Genomic DNA, 12,036 nt, shown 5'->3' with positions numbered 1-12,036 from the left:
AGGCAGTTATTGAGAAAGAAGGAGGACACATAGAATAAAAACATTTTCTATTATGTCAATTTTCTTGTGGCAAATAAATTCTCATGACTTTCAATAAACTAATTGGTCATACACTGTCTTTCAATCCTGTCTCAAAATATTGTAAATTTTGCTTCCCCACCCTGTAATTCGTAATTCATGCAAAAATTAACAGGTGGCTATGGCTCATTTAGTAGAGCAGGTGATCCAGTGACCAAAATGCATAATTCCATTTAATAAAGCTAAATCTCCTTTAATCCTGCAGTATAACATACAAAACCATTAAAAAAGACCAGCATTTACACTGATTGACACCCAGATAGACCAAAATGTGCTGTACTTTCAGACGTTCACGTGAAAACCACCTTCGGTCACTTTCATGTCAGTCAGCTGAAATAGCAGCTTTTGTTTTTACCTTCAAAGAGACCACAAGAAGAGGAATCAGGAGCCGTCTCTGGAGCTATCGGTTTACACAGAGACCAGCCCCTCAGCTATAGACCTGCAAGTCTGACAGGGATTGAACACATTCACTCAGTCTCATCCCCTGTCACTGAAATCACTGCAAAACCCAGCGATAACATTGAACTGATGCACTGCTGTTAACAATATGGATTGGATTATATTCACGTAACAAGTTCTCTGAGGTGCAGGAATAGCAAGAAAAGTGTCTCCATGAATTACATATGAGCCTGTTTCTGCATGAGGATCGCATTTTAAGGATTCTAACCCTTTGAATGCCAGTTTGATTACATGAAGTCACGGTTATTTATGAAAAATACACTTTTAAAAAAAATGTCAGTGTTGGATATGTCTGATTTTCTACAAATGCAAAATTAAACAACACAATTACAAAATGCATGACTGTATTTGTATTGGCTTTGAGGTTAAAAAAATGTGGTTTTATCCCATAAAGACCCAAACTATCTACTGATATAAAATATTTAATACCTGTTGATCCACTAATCCTATCAATACATGTAAATAATTGGTATAAAATACAGTTTGTCATGTATCTGTTGGGATGTGAATCAGACGTATAAACCGTCATCACTACTGTCAGTGAACGCAACAGACAATAAAGTCATAAGTAAGTCATGATAAAAGTCACTTTTCTTCACCCATAAAGACCCAAACAGCCGCCGGTGACACAAACCATCTACTGATATTAACTGTTTAATATGTAAATAACTGGTATAAAATACAGTTTTCATCTTTTCATGGTCATCTGATATGACCCATTTGGACGTTCAGAGGCTCCGTAGTTACCATGGAAACACGTCATCTTCTACAACACTGATTGACCAGTAAAACCCATGGAGTTGGATCAATAACAGTGGATGGAGGTGATTGTTTTTACATTCATTAATCATAGATTTTACTGTAAAAATCAGTTTTTCTTAAGTTTTCTCTGTTTTTCGTAAAATAACCCTCAAATGTAACATCAGAATACCGATGAAAATACATAATCTGTAAATCAAATACAGCAAAATACCTGATTTTCAGGATAATATTAAAATAAATGCTGATAAATCACTTAAGAAAGGTTAAATAGAGAGAAAAATTCATTTAGGAACTTCCACTAAAGTAGTACTGGGTCTTTATGGGTTAATGGGACTTAATGGGTCATTTTTGCCATGAATGACTCCAGAGGGTACATTAAAACTAATAATGCATAAAAGCCAATGTTTTTGGTCATGTTTGATCTATCCCAGATTGAAAAAAACAAATAACCACCAGCCCCAAAACATTTGTTATATTCTGTATTATTTTTTTTTATTTAAATAATTGTCTTGATTGGGAACAGTATAATGCAACAGTTTTTCCAGATACATTTTTTATTCTTTCTTTTTTTCACGGAATATCCTTTGTTGTGGACAACATTTGTTTGTTTTTTAAGTAAAACTTCCATCGCTAGGTCTCAAAGGACATGGAAAAAACTAATTTTGTGATTTATTTTTTTTTTCATTAAAAAAACAAAAACAAACAAAAAAAAACACAATAGCATCATGTAATCATTTAAAGGGTTAAAATGTTGGTAGATATCCAATATTTCATAGTTTTGATTAGGACTGAATTTAATCAAAATATTTGACCAATAAAAGTAGAAACTAGTATTAACCTGTATTATTTCTACAGCGTTTTCTGGAAGTGGACCTGTTGGTACTGAATGACTCAAGAGGATAGAGAATATTTTTTCAGAGTTCTGATGATCTATGAGAAAATTCACATTAGAATTCTAAATTTATTCCAAAAAAAGCCCAAATGATGACAGGTGAAACTTGTATCAAATGTCCATAGTGATGCTTGAGGGTTAAGACTTCAGTGTCCTTCAAAGTGTTCCTTTGTAGGACACCTGGACCTTACTCCAAAAAAACTCTCCCAAATAACCAAACACAGAGCCTCGAGGCGACCCACGTCCACTTTGACCCCTGTGACCCCTAAACAATGGAGGTGAGACTAAACAGAGGTGTTTGTATGGAGGGGTGGGGTGGAGGGGTGGGACAGGTCGAGGCCTGCCTGTGTTTGTGGAGTCTCAAAGCGGAGGTTTGTTCAAGGCTCGTGAAGAAAACCAATAAATGTTTGTGATTTCACTCTATTTTTTTTTTTTTTTTTTTTTGAACTTTTTATTTAGATTTTTGCACAATATAAACAGAACAAAACATCTGAGACAATAAATACACTGAACAAAATATAAACGATCACTTTTGTTTTTGCTCCCATTTTTCATGAGCTGAACTCAAAGATCTAAAACTTTTTCTACGAACACAAAAGGCCTATTTCTCTCAAATTTTGTTCATAAATTTGTCTAAATCTGTGTTAGTGAGCACTTCTCCTTTGTCCTTTGCTGAGATCCATCCACCTCACAGGTGTGGCATATCAAGATGCTGATTAGACAACAGGATTATTGCACAGGTGTGACTTAGGCTGGCCACAAAAAAGGCCACTCTAAAATGTGCACTTTTACTGTATTGGGTGGTCCAGGGGGGTCAGAAAACCAGTGTATTTGGTGTGACCACCATTTTCCTTGCACAGTCAAAACTTGTGACATCTGTGGTATTGTGCTGTGTGATAAAACTACACATTTTGGAGTGGCCTTTTATTGTGGCCAGCCCAAGGCACACCTGTGCAAAATCATGCTGTCTAATCAGCATCTTGATAGGCCACACTCTGAGGTGGATGGATTATCTCAGCAAAGAAGAAGTGTTCACTAACACAAATTTAGACAGATTTGTGAGCAATGTTTGAGAGAAATAAACCTTGTGTGTACACAGAAAAAGTTTTAGATCTTTGAGTTCAGCTCATGAAAAATGGGAGCAAAAACAAAGTGGTGCGTTTATATTTTTGTTCAGTGTAATAAATAAAAAATAAATTACACCACATAGTATTATTATTGTTACAAATATTATATTACATCTATAGATACATTGCCAAATATCGAAATATTCATGTATTTGTATACATATGCACACATCTATATAAATACAAAACACCTCATGTCAGGCTTATAGGAGCAATTCTTGTCAACAACCCAATAAGTTTAATTATACAAATAGTCTTCGACCATGTGCCATCTCCGCTTAAAAAGATCCATTTTCATTTGTAATGATGCGGTCATTCTTTCCATAGTGTACACTTGTTTCAGTCTTTGTTTCCATTCTATTACCATTGGTGATTTGACACTCTTCGAATTTACTGTTACTATTTTTTTAGCAATCAATAGTAAAATATATCTCTGCTCTGCATTAAAATCATTGACCGGTATGACTCCAACTAAATAGAACAAAACATTTGAAGGGACTTCTCTTTTTACAATTCTTTCGATTTCTTCTTTGATATTTTTCCAGTATATAAACAAGCTCGGACAGTCCCAAAATACGTGTGTATGGTCACCTGTTTACCACAATTTCTCCAGTATAAAGCTGTAGATGGATCCCTTTTCATTCTATTTTTATGTGATGTGAAGGCAGGGCTGTCAAACTCACTTTAGTTCAGGGGCCACATACAGCTCAGTATGATCTGAAGCGGACCGGACATGTTAAATTATTACATAAACACCTAGAAATAATGAGTAAAGATTTTTCTTGTTTTGGTGCAAAAAAGTTTTTCTAAAACACATGCAGTTTTAACAGTTTTACGCCTCAGCTTCTCATTTACACACAGTGGATCCACAAATGCATAAAACATTTAGTAAGCAGGATAACATTGAGCTCATTTACATGATAATAAAATCCGACAACTGGGAGTAATCGCATAACTGACACATTTTCATGCACTTCAGAAATGTGATAATTGAAAAACCCTGGTTTATATGTTTCAGTCCATTATCAGGTTTTGTCCGTAGGATGTCGGCTCAAACCTTCTATCAGTAGTCGTTTTTCCATTGACCCCCAAATTTCGCAAATAGAACTTGCGCATAAAATTTACCTAATGGAAAAACGACAATTTTGCCAAAAGTCTCATTTTTTGATTAAAAGTTTTTGCGCTGGCAAGAGGTGGTTTTCGGGTGTAGCGCAAATGGTATGTCACACAAAACTGCGATGTAAGAACTTTTTTCATCAGGTGAATAAAAAAAAAAAAAAAAAAAAAAAAAAACGGATGTTGACGTACGTTACAACAAGCAAAGAAGAAGAAGAAACATGTCGCGGTATGTGGACACACCAGGAAACCCAATCATTTTTTAATTTACTATGAGATAGAGGTGTAATAATAATAATGAATATATCTGTAAATCAACACATATTTACATTTGTCGCTATGTTTATGGAATGACGTCTCATGTCATCTCGCGATAATAACTAAACAAATCATTGCATTTGTGATTTAATGGAAAAGCCAACATAATGCACTTGTGTTTTTGCAACATTTAGTAAATATCGGTAAAATTTTGAGCAGGTGTCCAATGGAAAAGCGACTATTGTCTTCTCACTACGTCACTTCTTTATTCTATGATTTGTTTTTACATATGTGCAGATGTAAAAGAACAAAATCAATCACATTAACAGGTATATGCACAAAGACATATGAGTAGAGTAATGGAGAGAATCTCCTAATCGGATTACTGCTGTTATCTGTAAAACCTCGAGACCCAGAAATGCATTTTGTCCTCTGTAGGGGACAAAAGTTTCACAGTTTTACTTAAAAAGGCTGTCCATTGCAAAGGACATTCCATTAAAACATAAATAAATGAAAATAAATTTTTAAATGTTATAATGACTCAGCGACAGAGAATAAAATAAATATAGATATTTTAACTTAGAAGGCAAAATTAAAACTTCTGTGATGTTATTCGCGCCAATAGCGTCATTTCTGGTGTTGCACTGCGATGAACTGGCGACATGTCCGACTTCTGAAAACTCTCTCATATTTAAATGTAATGAAAATACAGCTGTAACATCTCAAAACGTACTTATATGTTTTGAACATGACGTGTAATTTTGAATTTATTGTTAATTTGATCATTTTATTAGGAAAATTTCACATACACAAAAGTAAATATGCCAAAACGCCCGAATTTTTAAATCTTTATGATCGAATTTGAAAAATATACTAAATCACTGGAATTTATCTTTAACAAGAAAAACACAAGCACTCTGACAATTTATAAAGAACTATTTAAAATGGACTGAATTTACTCTGGTGTTTTTTTTTCTTTGATCTTTATATTTTAAATAATAATAATAATAATAATAAAATAATAATAATATATAATAATAATAATATATTATTATTATTATTATTATTATTATTATTATTATTATTATATTAGTCTTTTCTTTGTGTTTGTAAGCCTTTGCATTATGTTAATTTATTTGGATTATTTTCCCTTTTGATATCTTGATGTTTGTTCAAAATTTCCAGATGTTTTGTATACACATAAATTTTCAATATAGTTGAAAAAAAACCCCAAAAAAACTCGCAACATGTTCAGGGTGTCCCCCCCCCCCCCCCTTGGCCCTTAAGTCAGCTGGGATAGGCTCCAGTGACCCCCATGACCCTAGTGAGGATAAAGTGGGTTCAGAAAATGAATACATTTTTTTAATGTACTGAAAAAAACAGTTGCATTAAGCAGTTTCCGATCAAGACAATTGTTTAATATAAAAAGCAAAAAAAAAAAAAAAAAACAAACCAAAAAAAAAACAAAACAAAAAAAAAACACGCCTTTCTCTTTCTTGGGTCTCAGAAGGATAAGTGTAAGTTTTATTCCTCAAAAATTCATCTAAAATTCTTTCTCATTTCTTCTTGCCCTGTTTTGGTTCATGAAACAAACTGAAATTGCCGACCTGAGCTCAGCTGTTTGCACACGGCACTACATCTGCCCTTTTATGGTGTTAAGTGGGCGTGGTCACATGCTAATTCCAACAATCAGCCATTGTGTCTTATTTACAATCAAGTGAGATTCAACACTGAGAACACCTGGGTGGTACGAATGTTTGCTCTGGAGTTGAATCCTCTTGATTTTTCTTTAAAATTAAAAAAATAAGAGGAATTTAAGAGAAATATGAAAAGCTCAACGTCACACAATCATGAACAGAAAAAAACAACTTCTTTTAGTGATCATAGTTAACCCTTTCATGCACAAATTATGAGAACCTTAATCAAAATTTTTTCCTGAGTGTTTTTATTCCTCTTTAGGCATGAAAAAACAATGTGACTGAAAATTTTCTTTGAAAAATAAATAAAAATAAATAAATAAAATAAAAATAATTGAAAAAAAAAAAAAAAAAATACATTAAAAAAATGAAAAAAAAAAAATTCTTATGACCTATTTGTCATGAAGTTGCAAAAATATCCACTCAGCTGGACACTACACGTTTAATTTTGATGCACAGAAACATGTATTTACTGATAAATTGTGTGAAAACTATGGGGAGGGCTTGTAATTCTGGGGGTTTATGCTCAGGAGAGATCTACATAATGTTACCAATTCATGTCAGAAAAGATGTAGTGTCTTGAAACGTTAATAAGATATGTGTTTAAAAAAAAAAAAAAAAAAAAAAAACAAAAGAACAACAAAATCCATGATATACAAGAGAACAGCTGTAGAATAGCTGTCCACTGTAGTGACCAGTATGCATGAAAGGGTTAAACTGATGGTGAGTGTTTAGACACAGCTGTGCAATTCTGTTGAATGTACCACAGCCTATACTGACGGCTCATTAAGGAAATATTAAAAAAAAGTAGATTAAAACAGATTTGTTGTGTTCAGACCAACTGTTTGGCTTGTTTCATGATCATTATGAAATTAAATCATGTTTTAGAGGCAGAAAAAGTCAATTTTTCAGATCTGTTAGGTGTTCTAATAATTTTGTCCACCATTGTTGTTGCAGTAAATAATTTTTTTCATTTTTATTCATTAAATCCCTGTAATTTCATGTATTTATTGCATACGATAGCACTTTGGCAGCTTTAGAGTAATTTTTTTGTCTTCTGCCAACGTTCTCCATCAAAACATCCATCTCTTTTGGATGTATAGACCTTTTTATATTACACTGGTCAAACAAATTTATTAAGTTTTTTGAGCTGATATAGGATCATTTTGGTGTGCTGAATCCAAAAATCCTATTACTTTTGCTCAATCAGGTCAACTTTCTGAACTATGCTACATACTGGCTTTTTAACATTTTTGCTTACATTTATGGGCATTTTCACATCATATGATACAAAATTCTTTATTTCTTGCAATAAACGAGTTCTGAAGATTTTACTTTTGCCAATTTATGATTGTTTTTTTTTTAATATTACAGGTGAATGAAATGGCTTCGACTACAAGATCTTGCAAAAATAAGCCTGACGTATTCTGCTACATCTGTGGTGAATACACCATTGTACCTAACAGGAATCAAGTCACAAGTTTCATAAAGTGTGCTTACCAATCTTATTTTGGTATTAATTATTTATTTTGTGAGAAGATCAAATTTTTCAAAATCAAATTAGTAAAAAACCTGACCTGATTGAGAAAAACAGATGTCATTTTTGGATTTAGCGGTGCAAAATGGTCCTAATTCAGTTGAAAAAACCTAGACAACTTGCAAAAAACATTTTTTTGTAACCCAGTGTTATCAAACATACAACAAATAAACTAGAAAACAAATGAACACATAAATAAACAACGAAGACAAGGATACCAGTTTGAAAAGAGACTCAAATCTCACTTTATATAAAAACATCTGCAGTTTGCATTTTTGAGTTGCGTCATATTTAGCAGGGTGCTTACAGTGGAGCCACTGAATATCTGAGACTTAAGCCAACGAATGCAACACGAGCAGATGTGCATCTAAACTGACTGCAAAGAGAAACGACAATATCTGATGACCTCTACTGCCAAAATAGAAGCACAAATAGTGAGTGTTGAACTTATCCATTCCCATCTGTTTAAATGATTGAGATTCAGTATAAGTGATCACACTAGCTGGGTTTCCGTTACCGTCAGAAATGCGCGGAATGTAAATTGTGCAACAGAAAACTAGGGATGTCCGATAATATCGGCTCACCGATATTGGCATAAAAATGTAATATCGGTGAATATCGTTATCGTTTTTTTGCCTATCATTAAAACCGATAAAATAATGCTTGATTCGCTGGCATTTACCGACGCGTAAATGAAGCATTGTTTGTAGCTGAAACAAATGTGCAGTTTTCAAAATTGTATAGTAGAGTTGCCACACTGTAATAGACTCATGGAGGGAGGGAGGAAAAGAAATAAATATGGCATTTTTTCCACAACTTAAGTTGAAGTATGTATTCTTTGCACAGACAGTGTTTACATTTTGAAAGCCTTGTTGCATTTGAGAATGCATCCAATGGGGCATCACAATAAAATTAGGCATGATGTGTTAATTCCATGGCAAGAGATATGTGATGTTACCTAAAATTAGTTTAATATCCCACAATATCAGCAGCGGTATCGGTAGATATTGGAATCGGAAATTAAGCGTTGGACAATATCGGCATATCGGTTTTTGGCAAAAAGCCAATATCGGACATCCCTACAGAAAACTGGTACTGGAAACACTGAAATGTCGCAAAAACTGTCAAAGATCGCAAAAAGGTTTTTGTGTTCTCATGGTGGTTTTTGAGATGTTTCGATATAGAAGTATATCGCGAAAGTGTACATTTTCACACATCTGTGCACGGTGGATTTGCTCAGCCCAAACGTCTCACCTATGACCCTGTACCCAGAACAGGTGGTTCTAGTTTGTACAGACAATACACACTCGCTTTTGTGTAGGAACTGCTTCCTGAGGGCAGGACAAGTCTGGTGAGATTCAGTAAGATCACATAGTTCACTAAACGTCTAAAAGTCTGGATCCATAACTAGTTGGTGAATTCCTGATGGACAGTTATCTCCCAGAAATCCATTCTGCTATGTTACCTGGCCCAGCTGGGAATACATTCTAGTTGTTTATATTGTGATTGACCTGTTTGTTTATTTATTATATTTCCTTAAATGCACTGTCTAGTTACGCGTGTTTTGTTTATATTGACTTTTGTTCATTTTTAAATGGGTTCTGTTTATCATGTCCGATTTCAATCTTTGTTTTGAACACATATTTGAAATTCTAAGTGTTATATTGTTAAATGTGAAAATTTACAAATGAAAAGCCAAGGAGAGTATGTTTCCATCATTTGCATTATTTGAATTCTAAGTGTTATATTTGTTAAATGGTGAAAGTTCTACAAATGGTGAAAAGCCAAGGAGAGTATGTTTCCATCAGGGTTTGTTTGTTTGTCAGTTAGCAAGATAATTCAAAGAGTTTTGGACGGATTTGGATGAATTTTCAGGAAATGTTGATACTGGCAGAAGGAACAAATGATAAATTTTGTGGTGATTGGGGGGGACTGATCTGCCTTGGCGGAAATCTGTGCTCTCCGAGTGCTTTTCTACATTTTTCTATGGGTTCTGTTTATCATGTCCAGTGTCAAACTTTGTATTATGAACAAATTACTTGAAATTATAAGTGTATACTTGTTAAATGTTGAAAAGCTCTATAAATAGTTTAAAAAAAAAAAAAAAAAAAAAAAAAAAGGAAATCCATTCTGCATAGCCACTGCCATAAATAAAGACTTTGCCATTCCCTTCTTTAGTTTCAGACAGTCAGTGCAATTGCAGTAGATGAACCGACACTACAGTGCCAACACCGTGGAAGTTTTACATGAAACTCAGTGCGTCCATCTTCCTTAAACAAGCGTCTAACGAGAACTATACAGTATTTTACTAGAATTATGACAAGTTGCAAGATGGGACTTTACTAGAATCACACATCAGAAGCCAAATACTCTTCAATGGAAACACCTACTTTGTCGAAATTGTAGAAATATCGCTTTTATTTTGCGGAAAACTGTAATGGAAACCCAGCTACTGATGATCAATACGTGTTTACCTCAAGTCACTGTTTCTAAAGCGAAAAGCAGACATGCAGCAGTGGGTATGTGTTATCTGAGTCGAATGAAACTGTTCAGTGCGTGTTCATGATTATCACACAGCTGCAACTGTCTTAAGAAATACTATCTGTCCATGTCAAATAGCGTTAAATGTCATTTGTCGAGGTTCGGCTCAGGTCCTTATACCCTGTGTTCGTAAGAAGATGGTGGTTGATTGCATTACTTCAAGTCCCTGCTTAATATCCTCATCTTTTGGAGTTCCAAAACACATTTTATCATAATACTCAACCCTAAAAAGCTTTCTTAGAAAAAAATTACATGTACAACACTTTAAATGCTAGCAGCACTCTGACGTGCTTAACCGAAGACATAAATCTTATCATTACTTCTGACCAGCAGTGAACGTTTCCTCAAAAATATCGACTTTTGTATCAGTACACTCAGTCTAGTCTTATATACAATACAGCAGCTTATCTGTATATTTCCACAACAAAAAACAAAAACATACAAGTACATCCACATCACTAGTTGACATTTCCCTGATTTTTTTTGTTGCTTCCGTAACAGCAGTAAAGGCATGGGCATTTACAGTGTTTGTAGACGTGTGTATGTTTAAGCGCACGTGTGAACTCGTACCTGAACATGCGCGCATTCACAACCGGGAAAAGTTTGCAGTAGCAACAAAAATATTATTATTAAATGGAAAATCTCATCATAAATAGCTGTTCAAGTAAGTTGGACTCATTCAACAAGGTGCTCTGTTAGCTAGTGATGAGCATGCGCGATACGGGGAGTAGCAGAGCCAGCTGTTCACAGTACAGGAAGTGGAGTGCAGACGCATCGTACTCCCTCTGTCCATTAAAAACGCAAAGTGTTCCTCAAGTCCATGGAATAATGAGTCACCCCAGTGCTTCTATATCAGTGTGTTGATCCATATTAACTCAGTGGTTCACTGGTCATTGGTGATTCCACTCCGTGTCCTCGTGTGTCACTTCCTAGGAGACAGACATGACATTATAATTCATTCATAACCTTTATTTTAACTCAGATATATTGAAGAAGCAACCTCACTTCCAATATAGCTGAGACAAAACACAAAACATTTGAAACATACGATGAACATGGCAGAAATACCAACGAAATACTACAAGTGCATTGTGCTCAAGTGCTTCTGTTGTCGTGGTGAAATTTAAAATGGGTGACGCACAATTTATCATGACCTGCTACTCGAGTAAAAACAGTTCTGGATGTGTTAATTCATCTGCTACAAGCAGTTTTTTGTTTGCAAATTGTATATACTATAAATGTGCAAATTCATCATTTAACAACAGCATTGTTTATCCCTCGTTGAGAAGTTCTCTGGTTCTTTCATCGAGGCAGCTTGTGTATCAAAATTTTTTTCCCACTTGCTCAGTTGAAAATACAATGTGAGGGGGCATTTATGTGCAATTTTTAAGTTTGTAACTAGTATTTACCATAATTCCCATTGCACATAAAGGCAGGATTAGAAACAGGTTCAACGTCAGGGCCATAAAAGACTTGAACTGATAATCCTGGGACTGTTGGACATCGTTTTATACGTTAATACATCTCTTTTTCCTATTATGGTTTATGTCAAGATGCTGTTTATTATCT

Source organism: Sphaeramia orbicularis, chromosome 20 (genome assembly GCF_902148855.1).
Source record: "Sphaeramia orbicularis chromosome 20, fSphaOr1.1, whole genome shotgun sequence".
Classification (NCBI taxonomy): Eukaryota; Metazoa; Chordata; class Actinopteri; order Kurtiformes; family Apogonidae; genus Sphaeramia; species Sphaeramia orbicularis.
This window is presented reverse-complemented; position numbering follows the sequence as displayed.